We start from the raw sequence: 14,333 nt of genomic DNA on the forward strand, positions 1-14,333 counted from the left end.
GAACCTGAACTTCCTTAACTCATGCTTTCGGGGGCCTAACGTGCCTCCAAAACGCATGCATGTTCGGCGGCCGAACTTGACTTTCGGCGGCCGAACCTGGGTTTTCCTCCAATGCTATTTTCATGCAAAAACTCATTTAGTTTCATACTTTAAAACATTAAAATTCATGAAAACATTTTATAAAACATGATTCTACCCTTCTAGAGGTCTCCGACATCCGAGATTCCACCGGACGGTAGGAATTCCGATACCGGAGTCTAGCCGGGTATTACAGCCTTTTAGTGGGACTAACACCCGGATGACCTAGCGAATTCCTGCCTTGTGGCCTAGCATGAGATGTCTTGTTATGTATAAATGATGTCTGGATGGCCTTGTGGCCTTTTAGTGGGACTAACACTAGGATAGCCTGGCGGGTTCCCACCTTGTAGTCTGGCATAAGATACATTGTTATGCAGGACCGACATCGGGATGGAGTTGTAGCCTTTTAGTGAGATTAACACCCACATGGTCTAGCGAATTCCCGCCTTGTGGCCTGACATGAAATGCCTTGTTATGCAGGATCGATATCCGGATGGCCTTGTAGCCTTTTAGTGGGACTAATACCCGGCTAGCCTAACGGATTCTCATCTTGTGGCCTAGCATAAGATGCCTTGTTATGCGGGACTGATGTCCGGATGGCTTAACGAATTCCTGCCTTATGGCCTGGCATGAGATGCCTTATGATGCGGGGCTGACACTTGGATGGCCTGGCATAAGTTATCTTATGGCTTTGTTTAGTGGGTCTAATGCCCGAATTGCCTGGCAGAAGTTGCCTTGTGACTTTTTAGTGGGACTAACACTCAAATGGCTTGGTGGATTCCTGCCTTATAGCCTTTAATAAATGCTCTTTCATCCTTTTGAGGAGGTCAACCCCATTATTCCTTGTCACTAAATAGCACAATACATGAAAAATACATTATTAACTATTATTATTAAAATTTTCTTAGATTGCAAAGATTCCAGGAGTAGGGAATGACTTGACCATCTAACTTGGCCAGCTTATAAGATCCTAAATGAATAACCTTCGGGACCTTGAATAGTATTTTTCAATTTTCGCCCAACTTACCAGACTTGGCATTTGTTACCTCTGCTCTTTTAAGGACTGAGTCTCCTATATTAAAGACATGTGACTTGTCTCTACCGTTAAACATTTAGGACATCTTCTACGACTCCTTTAATTTTTTCCTTATAATAGTTGGATCCTTCTGTAGTTACATGAATAATCCTACATGTTCTCTATCATGGGTGGTTTCAGGGGTTGTTACCTCAAGTTCAGCCCTCCTCTCTTTCCTACTCTTTCTAGCAAACTTTTGAAGCGTATCATCCTCTATTAACCTCTTGATCTCGTCTTTCAATTACCGACTCCTCCATTATATGTCTGTGGTCTTCATGGAAATGACAGTACCTGGTCTTGTCTCTTTTGGCTTTCTTATGGTTGAGCTTGGGAGGCCACTTGATCTTTTTGTTATTTTTCCTAATCCAAATTAGAATATGTGTTCGTGAGTTATTCAATGGGATATAATTCACATACTTACCTTGGTCATTCCTTCCTCGGGAGAATGGGTAAATTTTGTGGTTTTTCTCATATCCTTACTTCTTCGGCTTTTGGTCTTTGACTCGCGGTTGTCGAAGCCGGTCAAAAATAACTTTTCCGGTTATCAACAATATTACTACTGTATGAATATTGAATAACCAAAAGACAAACAATATGTGTTCAGATCTCACAATCCTTTAAACAACCTTAGTTTCAACCAATCTTCAACTAGAATAAAAGGTTTCAGCCACTCATGGCTGAATCAAAAACCAAAAAATAAAGAAAGGAAGAAGAAGAGATGGTATCAATTGCAATCCCGTAGGTGTGTCCAAGTGAGAGTGTAAAAGTTGTGTGGAGGCTCCTTATGTGTCCTTTTATAGTTGAAAGTACTGCCCTAGGTCTCCCTTGCTTCCTAATTAGTGAAGAGGCTGCGCAAAGTGCTGCCCAAGTGGTGTCAGAAGAGGAAAGGGTGCGGAAGCTTGCACAAGAGAAGGAGAGGCGCGCGACTTGATCTCAGAAAGGGAAGGAGGCGCAGATTGTGCTTCCTAATTAAGTTTAGATGCTGACCTTGCTGCCCAAGAGGTACTTGCTGCCCAAGTTGTGTCTGAAAAGGAAAGATTCGCATTGCAAAATTATTTGGAAGGAAAGAAGCGTGCACATCTTCTTCAGAGGGAAAGTGGCGTGCGGATTGGCTTTCAGAAGGCAAGTGGGCGCGTGGTCATTGAATGCAGAAGGGAAAGTGAATCTGTCTAGTCTTTCCTTTTTAGGTGGAGCCTTCATTTGAATTTTGAATGCTGAATGCTGAAGAGGCAAGTGCGACTTTTTGAGATCTTGCTGCCTAAATAGGAAGATATGACTGCTGCAGTGTGTGCACATCTTTGAACAAGAAAAGAAAGATCTGCAATTTGAATTTCAAATAATCTTCTGACTGAGCTTTCCTTATTTGCTTTTGCTTCTGCACTTCCCTTATTTGAAAACTTTCATTTTCTGAAAACTTTCCTTATTTGAAAACTTTCCTTATTTGAAAACTTTCCATATTTAGCACTTTTTGGCAGTTTTAAGAGCATTTTCACCAGATTGTCTCTTTACACCTATTATATGCAAAACATGATTAAAACCACAAAATTAGGCAGAAAGGATGCAAATAAACATCAAGAACATAATGATAAAGTGGACTAAAATATGCTCTATCAGTCTTGCTTTTGCCTCGTATCTTCCTGTCCTTTCTGGTACTTTTGAGTCTTAGAGGTATCAACGGAGGCTTCCTCCCTTCTCCTGCGAGTTATGAGTGACGCCTCATCCTAAGCATTATATTGATCGAAAATAACCTGCAACCTTCTGACGTAGTGGAGTATTTGCTCAATGCTCATATTGTTGGGATATGCTTTGTTGACCATAGAGGGTGTATTTTGTCTATTGCCAAGAGTGAAAGAAATAATAGCATCCCCATTGACAGCAGCTTTAGCAGCAGCTCGTGAATTGTCGGTCATTTCAAAAAAGAAAAGAAAGATTTCTTTTTAAGAGAAAAGAGAATAAGAGACCGGTTTTAATCCCTATGAACAGATAAAATTCAATGGATCTTCTCAGCAACGGAACCAAATGATGCGGCCAAAAGTAGAGCTGTACTGTGATTGGTCAATCCTGTAAAAAAGAGAACGTGAAGTAGTGAGTACCTACGGCAGCCATTCCGACGCTTAAATCAGTAAACTAGAGAATAGGGTGAAAGTAAGGAATTGCTTAAAATTCAAGTGTAGTTGTGTAAGAATTGCATATTTTTTATCTTTGTAATCGTTAATTTTTATATTATAAAAAAATAGAGTTGATTATGGTATTTTCTGAAAATTCGATAATAATGTGACTGATTATTTAACGAGGGATCCCACCGGTGGAGATCACATGATTATTCGTGTAACGAGGAACTCCTATATTACCTCTGCTAACGGTAATTTAAATTGAAGACTTGACCTGGTTAGAAATGGGCGAAACGTGATAAAGAGTTAGGTACCACGATCCTCTAAACCTTTCTTTTTTACAATTGGAATTGCATATTAATTTATATGATACTTGCCCACGTGTTTATCATATATAACTTTAGAAAGTTTATAATTAATTAGTTAGTGGGCAATTGAGTGTTGGAAGGGTTCGACCAATTCATGAAAATTGAAAATTTATGGGTTTGAGGAAAAAATGTCTAAATAATATTTATGATGTTACTTATATAAAAAAATCTGCAATATTTTTACATAAAAAATTGTTACTTCTATTTTTACATAAATAAAAAAATATATTTAAAATGATTAAAAGTAATAAATTTTAATATATTTTTTATTAAAAAATTTATTAATTTAAATTAATAAATTATTTTTTAAAAATTAAAAAAATTTATATATACACTTAGGTGTATACACCGTATAATAAATAAATGAATAATAGCCAACATCATAATAATATTTATATTCAATTTTTTTATATTAAAAAAGTATAAAGACCAAGATTATATAATAAGAGACAGCCTTTTCCTTTTTCACCATTAAATATTTTAGATAAATGATAAAACTCATACTCAAAGATTTTATTCATTCTCTATATTTTAAATATTTAAATTTAAATTATATATATATATATATATAGATAGTTTTATATTTAAATTTAAATTAATAATATTTTATTAGCGGAATGAATGACCATTAGCCAAAATTATAATAGTATTTATATTTAATTTTTTTAATATTAAGAGGTGTAAAATTGGATAGAATTAATAGGCTAAATAACTAGAAAAATGAATATCTCAGAAATAGAGATATTTAAATTCAAAATCTCACCTATTTTGCATATTTAAATTTAAATTAAATAGCTATAAAAATGAATATCTCAAATAAATAGAGATATTTAAATTTGAAATCTCACTTATTTTTCATATCTAAATTTAAATTAATAATATTTTATTGGGGAAATTAAAGTAATTTTCTTGTATCAATTAATTATTAATTATGAGTCTTAAGAAATGAGTTAAGAGTGTGCCATTTGTAGAGTAATGATGCTTCGGGGGGTGTTTTAGTCAATACAACAAGATTTAAGAACAATCTACCGTCAATGTTTGAATTATCAAACGTACGTCGTGTCGTGTCGTGTCGTGTCTGTCGTGTCTTGTCTTGTGGTTTACGCTTTTCATTTTGAAATAAAATTGCATTTCTAACGACTTTTCAAATCCTTAAATTAAATGTAATTATCATCACTTAATCAATCATCAATCTTGACGAACAAGAATTTAGTCATCTCAGTATGGCTGGAAATTGCTAGGCACTAACCAATTTGGCACATTTTTTCAATGTGATTTACTGTGTAATTGCTGGCTGCGTGACTCATTGATGCTTACATTTCAAACACAGGTTTCTTTCTTAAAATCACCACTACCCCCTTAGTCAACATCAAATAAGTATTCTTGATAGTTAGGATAATTTACATAATCGTACATTGATTTAAAGATTATAACGGTAAAATATATAAATTTTATTTTATAATATAATTTTTTTTTAATTTTTATTAAAATAATATAAAATTATATTTTATCTATAATAAAAGATTTACTGATTATTTTACCAATACAATTTTTTTTAATTTTTTTGACCTTTTAATTTTATAGGAGAAATAAAATAAATTGAGAAATAAAATCATTTGATTTAATTCGTTCTTAATAGCAATGAAATAATCATCTCAGAGAAGTCCTTCTGTCGATGAATGTTCCTGTTACACTCTGTCTCTGGAAAATGAGAACTAACTAACTATATATATATATATATACTCATCTTTAATATAAGTTAATATTTAAATATTTTAAAGAAAACATTAAAATTTATTTGATTGATTTTTAAAAATAATTAATTAATTAAATAAATATTATATATATATATATATATATATATATATATATATAATCTCTGTCTATTTATAAAAATAACTTGTTTTTTAAAATATTTTTTATAATTTGTTTTTTAGAAAATACTCTTCAACAATATAACTTATTTTTCATTATTTAATTTTAATTTAAAAAATATAATAATTAATAAATTCATAGATATGATACTAAACCATAAAAAATGAAATTCTCTTTTAAAAATATACAGGTAATTTTTTAAAATTATTTTTTTTTTCATTAGAAAAATATTTAACTCCGCAACGTGAAGATTAATTTACGGTGCGGTCCAACCATATACAAGAAGATTCTAATTCAAAACCACTTAATCAAATCAAATGAAATCAAACTAACCAAAATCCAGAAATCAACTGAAAGACCAGACACTTCTACAATCTTTTAAAATCTTCTAGAAACTTCTAGAAACAGTAGCCCAAATATTATCACTCCATTGATGATGCACCACCGCTTCCACCACCACGATTCTAGATTAAAAAATTAAAAGCAAAATGTTCAAAGCCTTCAACGAAAGAGATAAATAAAAAACGTAAGTAGAGCTAAAACTTTCATGCATGCAGTCATACTCAGATGAAGAAGAAGATCAACAGCACTGGAGACCTTATCGGTATCTCAATATCCTATAGCTTGAGGGCAGTTAAATCACCTAAAAGCATGGTGTTGATATTCTTGAAGCAAACCATCACCGAATGATAACTACATCTCCACCAACTATCGTCTTTATCAGAACCACACAAACAACATATTGATAGGAGCCCTCACACATGCAAGTCCAATCTGAAAGAAAATAAAAAAAAAAAGTAAAAGCAAACAAAACCAATCCGAGAAAAAAGGCAAAACTAGCCATGGTGAGGGAGACATCTCCAGAAAGTCATAAAAAAAAAAACAAAATCAGGCCAAATTTTTAAAAAATAAAACAAAGAAAAAATCAAAACACGATCGCCAAAAACTCCTCAAATCGATACCAACACCGAATATTGAAAGCCCTCGATGACCCATGCACACTCTATTTCCTCCTCTTCTCCCTTCTCTCTTCTCTTCTGTCTTCTCTTCTCACATTACCCTTTATCACATACCACATGAATTGTGTTTAGTTTTAATTTAATTAATTCATAATAAAATTTTTATAGTAGTCTCCGCATACAAAATCAAGTTTATCCGTTTGCTATAAAAAATAAATAAGTTTTTTTTCCCTTTTAAATAATTTTTTTTTCATTTTTAATCTATTAAAAATAAATTTACATGTCTATTTTTTAAAAAATAATTCCTTAATTGTGTCTATATATTTTAATTCCGTTGAACTAAACGTCTCTTGTACATATTTAAAATTATATATTTTTTTAGTTTTATAAAATTAAAATAGAAAGAATGAACTATTTATTTTCAAAATATTAAAGAAAATAAGCTTTAAATTTCACATAATGAAACTACAAAAAAATAGTAAGTGTTTTGATAATTTTTCTCATATAATTAACAACTAAAAATTGAAAGAAAATCAAATGGATGAACAATTAATTTAACAGAGTTAATTAAGATATTGATTTTTTTGAAAAAAAGGAGTTTGGTATAACTTAAAATAAAAAATTAATTTATTATTTCCTTTTTGTTTTTCTCAAATCGTAGACCATTTTATTTTTTGAGATAATAATTTATTTATTAATTTCATAATATACTTTTTTTGGACATAATATGTTACTATTTAATATGTATTAGAAAATAAAATTTATTTGTTTAAAAATAATTTAGTAGTAGATCAATCTAAGTATAAAATATATTAAAAACAATATGAAAAATTCATTGTTTTAACTATATTAATTATATCTTATTAATTCATATAAAAATAACTACAAATCTAATTTTTAAAATAAGAACTTTTTGATGTTATACGACAATAGTCCAAAGTAGGCAGTAAATTGTTACTATAACACATGATTACATGACAATGATTTGATAAACTAATATGTGGTGTCACCAATAGAAAGGTAAGCCGGACAATTATGGTGTTGGGAACTAAGAGAAAAAAAGAACCGTACGCTTCAGGTCGATCTCAGGACAGGTTGGACAGACTCGCTCTCTAAACTTCAGAGTGAAACTCTATAAGGAAGTTACTATTAACAGCTACAATCCAGCAAGTCCCCTTTATGTCTGCAATTACGGAATTCCCGACCAATTAGCTGGTGAAAATCCCTTACCAACGAGCCGGACACATCATTGTTGGATTATCAGAAAATGTTATATTTATTATCACCCTCTTACAGTATAAAAGGGGAACAATCACAGTAGCAAAGGTATGCAATTCTCTTACACAAATACTCTCAATTTCTTCATTCATCCTATTCTCTAGTTTATTGACTTGAGCATCAGAATGGGTGCCCATCTCACGTTCTCTATCTTGCAGGATCAACATATCATATCACAGCTCTATTTTCCAGTTACATCATTTTGTTTCGCTATCAAGAGCTATCCATTGAATCCTTTCTATTCATTTAAATTTAAAACCGGTCTCTTACTCCTTTTCTCTTAGAAAAAAAAGCTCTCTTCTTTTTCGCGAAATGGCCAATAATTCACGAGCTACTGCTAAGGTTGCTACCAATGAGGATGCTATCATTTCTTCTACTCCTGACAGTGGACAAAATACCTCCTCTATAGTCAATGCAGCAGATCTTAATAATATTAGCATTGAGAAAATACTCCAAAACATCAGAAGGTTGCAGGTTACTTTCGAGCAATGCAAAACTCAGAGGCTGTGTCATTTATGATACCTCAAGGACTTTGACAAGGGCAATCCAGACGTGGTCTAATCAAACCAAAATTAGGCCCATTTTTCATGTTATTATTGAGGTTAAATTACACATTTTCTATCTAATTTTGTGGTTTTGATCTTATTTTGCAGAAAATGGTATAAAATGGTAAAATGGTGAAAAATGGCCTAAAAACACTCAAAAGATGGTTTGGCTGAAGTTGTTTGGCCAAATGACCCTCAAGAAATGGCTAAAGGAAGCTGCCCAAAGAGAATGGAAGAGAAATCCAAAAGATCAAGTTTGGTGTCCCAAGATCAGTTTGCCCAAACAACAGTCCAAACCAAGTTACAGCAGAAATCAGAGAAGGATAAAGAGTAGTGCAGACTTGTTGTTTGGCTAGTTGTTTGCCCAAACAGTTGCCCAAACAATTTCTATAGAGCAGAGACAGAAAAACAGACAGCACAGAATTGACTGTTTGACCGGCTATTTGCCCAAACAGTCGTCCAAACAGATTTTTGCAGCAAGAAAACAGCAGAAACGTTGAAAACCCAGAATTTCAAATTTTCAGAAGTCTATCCTATCCCAAACACTTCAGCACACCTCAACAGCACTCCAGGCACCTCAGAAACAGAATTTCACCCCACCAAGGAGTCCAAATCATAAGGAAACTAAATTGTAAAAGGAATTAAAATCCGAATTGGAAAAGAATTCCAATTAATCAAGGGATAACCTAGGGCTCCACATTCAGCTACAAATAGACAGCCTTCCAGCAACCATGGAAGACTGACTTTTGGGGATATCATCACCCTTAGCAGTTCGCCACACCACCAGCAGCCGCCTAGTTGGCCGATTTGCTTCTTCTTGCTTTTTTCTTTATTTTTGATGATAGTTTCAACCATGAGTGGCTGAAACTTTATTTTCTAGTTGAAGATTAGGTGAAATTTCAGTTTGTTAATGGATTGGGAGATCTGAACCTATCATGTTCATCTTTTATTTATCAATATTTATGCAATTTCATGCTTAATTCTATTGTTACCTTGCTGTTTAGATCAATAGGGCCCATTGATTCTTGATTGCAAAGTGATAATTTGTTAGTTTGGGTAGTCTAAGTCCGTAATTGCTTGAATTATTCAAACACAAGTAACTCTTGGTGTAAAAACTAAGGAGATTGCATAATCTTGCTCAAGATCACCATACGATTGGTTAACTAGAATTAGGTCTCTCTATTTCTTAATGCAATTAACAGTTGTATGAATCTAAAGCCCCAAAGGCATTCCTTGGCAACTTATTGACTAGTGATTAATTAGCGAACGTTTTCTAGTTAATCTATGCTTAAGGAGAGATATGATGGTGAGAAGCGTCTTCCACTCCCATAACTGATTTATTGAGTCAAATAAAAGAACCTAAGTGTCAATGATCAATCCCAACAACTAAAATGGATCCAATACTTCAACTAGAATCTCTCCATTATTAAATTTCATTTACTTTATTATCTGCTTTATTTTATTGCTTTTAATTCTAGTCTAGTTCATCAAACCTCAAAAACCCCCTTTTTATTTTTATTTTCAATTTCTTTACTTGGTCATTGATAGAAAAATAGGTAAGTATGTGGATTCGATCATTTTACCACTATCTACAGTTATAAAATTGTGGATAACTAAAAAGGTTATTTTTGACCGGCTTAGACAACCGCACAGTCAAAAATTGGCGTCGTTGCCGAGAAATTGATTTAACTAACTTATTTTTCTTTCATGACTAGGGTTGGATGTAAAGAAAATCTACTCTACCATCTAGAAATTAAGCGCACATTAAGACAAGCCAATCCGAGGAACCAAGCCTCAAAACAGTCTTCATTAACAGCAGCCACCAACCTGGAAGCTGCAATTCAATCTGCTGCACAACACATTCAGATAAATTTTACTGCGGAATCACCTTCTGCACCTACTGTCAAGACTACTGAAACAGCTCTTGTCCAAGAAAACAGCACCGGCTGTCAAAACAGCCACTGTAGAAATAGAGCAGCCTGCATACCCTACTGCTGAACCAGAATTTGCTGAATCAGCTGAACCAGCAACACCTTCTACATTAACTGAACAGCACACTGCTGAAATAGAGACCAACATTGCTGAAACTATCAAAACAGTTGCTGAACCAATTGCAACAGCTGCTGAAATTGCTGCCGCAATAGAATTAAACTTGCAACCTGCTGCACCTATCCGAAGACTTGCTGCACCTATGATGAGTTGCAAAACTCACAATTTATTTCTCATTTAATTCCTTGATTTTACTGTAATTTTGATATAAATATTTAATTTTAATTTGAATTTAATTTTGGACAGGTTTGTGAGCAGAGGTTGAGAAAAGGAAGAAAAAAAAGGCTGAATTAAAGGATTTTTTATACCAGGAGGCTACAACCTTGACCAAACCTGTAATCCGAGGTGATGGGGACATAAGATAGATTTTGCCACCTAAGCAAGGATAAGATCAGTTTCAAGTGGAGTCAAATTGAATCAAACTCAATCAGATGAGGATGAAGATCATATTAGGATAGAGATAAGATAGGAATAATAGATTTTATTTTCAATTTTATCTTTTTGTGCCTATATAAAGACTCCTAGCATTCAACATGGAGAATCATATTCTATCTCTCACTCTCATTTCCTCTCTTACTGCCTCCACCTTCTTCTCCATCTTCTTTTCTTCTTTTTCTCCTTTTGCTTAATTTTTATAATTTTATTATGGCCATGAGTGGCTAAACAATCTATTTTCAGTTGAAGGTGAATTTAAATTGAGGTTTGTTTAAGTTGTGAGGTTATGCACTTAATTCTCTTCATCTTATTTCTATTTTTTGTCAATTTTTGATTTCGAAGAACACCACCTCCATTGTTGTTTTCTTGAGAATTCAAGAGGCCTATTGAATCTATTGGAAAAATAACTTATCGCTAATTAATCTGATTAAATTCATAATTTTTTAATTGGATTAATAACAAGTAGTAATTAACATATTAGTTTATGTTAAGAAATTGACAGATTTGATTTAAATAAAACGCATCTTTTTATTGATCAAGTTTGGATTCTTCTCTCTTAATGCAGTTGACTAATGAAATTTAGACGCGTGTTGGGATTATTAGTTAACTAGGAATTAATTTAAGCGCGAAACGGATTAATTTATTCATAAGGAAGAATTGGTGGGATTCGCGTGTTTGACCACTATAACCAAACAATATATAATAATATGAAATATTTTTTTCTAACCTATCAATCGCAAAATATCTCAATTTGATTACCTTCAGCTGAAAGTTTTAATTAATTATTTGTTTCTCAATTTTCAATTACATTATTTTTTTTCTTTTAAGTTTATTTTTATTGGCTTGCCCAAGACAAAACCCCTCTCATCAAACAATTCTCTTCTTCTCACTTTTTGTATTAAACTACTCTTCTATTTCAAATTGGTCATTTAAATTAAACAGGATTAAGGTCCCTGTGGGATCAATACTCACTTACCCTATCTACAAGTTTTTATCAATCAAGAAAATGGAAGTAAATTTTAAATTGACGGATTCGACACCCGTCAAATTTTGGCGCCGTTACCGGGGACCTCTAACAATTTATTTTTGTTTTTATGACCAGATCTGAGAATAATAGAATTCAGTTTGATCTAGAAATCGAGAAGACTGCAAAAAGGTTGAAAAAAGCAACCAAGTTGCAAAAACAGGCCAATTCGGGAGCCTCTCAACCATCTGCCTGATCCCCTTTGCGCACCGAAGAGACCTCATCTTCAACACCAACTGAGTCTTCAATTGACACAAATCAAAGAGACAATATGGCCGCAGCTGCTGTCGCTGAAGAACAACCCCTTTGCATCACATACCCAATACTGAATGCACCCTTGGAATTACGAACAGGTATGATTCATATGTTACCAAAATTCCAAGGCTTGGAGAATGAAGACCCTCATCGTCATCTAAAGGGGTTTTATGTGGTTTGTTCAAGTATGAAAACACAAGGTATAACTGACGAACAAATAAGGTTGGTAGCTTTCCCTTTCACTTTAATTGAATCCGCTAAGGATTGGCTCTACTATTTGCCCCCAGGTTCAATCACCACTTGGGTGCAAATTAGAGACTTATTCTTAGAAATTTTTTTTTCAGCGACTAAAGCATCATCAATAAGAAAGGAAATAAGTGGAATTAAACAAAGAAAAAATGAAACTTTACATGAATATTGGGAAAGGTATAAGAAATTAATTGCAAGTTGTCCAAAACATGAAATCACTCCAAAACAGCTTAACCTTCACTTCTACAAAGGACTTTTGCCATTAGAACGAAGGATGATTGATGCTGCTAGTGGAGGTGCCATTTCAGAAATGGAACCTGAAGAAGATAAAACCTTAATCTCTAAAATGGCCGCCAATTCTAGACAATATGGCCAAGAAGAGGACATTCCAAGAAATGCCAATGAAGTAAGTGTTGCATCTTTAGATTCTAAAATCTCACAACTAACAGCTACAATTCAACAATTGGCTGCAGAGAATAATGCATGAACTTGTGGTATTTGCAAACAATCTGACCATCCCACATATTTGTGTCATATCCTTCAAGAAGGAGAGCAACAGGTAAACGCCATTGGAGGGTTCAATGGATAACAATTCAATGGACAACAAAGGAAGTATGACCCATTTTCAAGCACTTACAATCCAGGGTGGAGAGATCATCCAAACCTTAGCTATGGGAATAGACAACAAAACTACCAACCAAGAACCAACTATCAAGCTGCAAAATCAGGTATGTCTCTAGAAGACATTGTTCAATCCCTTGCTAATAGCACTCTTGCTTTTCAACAGGAAATAAAGTCAAGCATCTAGAATTTGGAGAATCAAATGAGCCAACTTGCTACATCAGTAAGCAAGCTAGAATCACAAAGAAAACTGCCCTCCCAAACCGTGCTAAATCCAAAATAGAATGCAAGTGCAATTATGTTGCGAAGTGGGAAGGAGTTAGAGTCTGCCAGCTCGAAAAGGCCTGCCCAAGGTAGTACGGTAGACCAGAAGGTAGAAGCAGAAATAAAGATTCCAGAAGAGAAACAACCCCAGGAATCTGAGGAAGAACAAACCTCAATGCAGGTAATTCGTCCACCTTTTCTCGAAAGACTTGAACAAACAAAGAGGGAAAAGGAAGAGAAAGATATCTTAGAGATCTTTCATAAAGTCCAGGTAAACATACCCCTTATTGAGACCATAAAGCAAATACCCAGGTACGCGAAATTTATAAAAGACCTTTGCACTAATAAAAGAAAATTGTATGGTCACGAAAAGATTAAAGTAGGGGAGAATGTGTCAGCTGTACCCCAAAGAAAAATTGCACAAAAATGTAAAGACAAAGGTATGTTTGCTATATCATGTAAAGTAGGAAACCTTGAAGTCAAAAAGGCAATGTGTGACTTAGGAGCTTCCATAAATGTTATGCCTCTATCAGTTTATTTGTCTTTGGATGCAGGCCAGTTGAAACAAACAGGAATCACACTCCAACTCGCCGATAGATCAATAGTCTATCCTAAGGGCGTATTGGAAGATGTTTTGGTCCAAGTGGGAAAATTAATCTTCCCAGCCAACTTCTTAGTCCTAGACATGGAGGACAATAATTCATCCAACTCTACAAATTTGTTGCTAGGAAGACCATTCCTTAGCACATCTAGAACGAAGATTGATGTGCATGAAGACACGCTCACAATGGAGTTTGATGGAGAAGAGGTAAAGTTTAATGTCTATGATGCAATGAAGTATCCTAATGAAAACTTTTCTGTTTGCAGCATAGATGTAATTGAACCTCTCGCTCAAGAAGCATTTGAACTAAGCAAGGAAGACAAGTTGGAGGTAGTTCTAACAGCAAACTTGACATTAGATTACCTTGACGAGTGCACAACCTAGTTCGATGAAAAGATCATAGAGACCATCCACTCATTGGATACACCAGAGCAGAAGATAAGTACCTCTAATTTACTTTCAATACCCAAGTCTCACCACAAACTTCTCCCTTCAATTCTTCAGGCATCGGAGATTGAGCTAAAGGCTCTTCTCACGCACTTGAAT

The sequence above is a fragment of the Manihot esculenta genome, chromosome 11 (genome assembly GCF_001659605.2).
Source record: "Manihot esculenta cultivar AM560-2 chromosome 11, M.esculenta_v8, whole genome shotgun sequence".
NCBI lineage: Eukaryota > Viridiplantae > Streptophyta > Magnoliopsida > Malpighiales > Euphorbiaceae > Manihot > Manihot esculenta.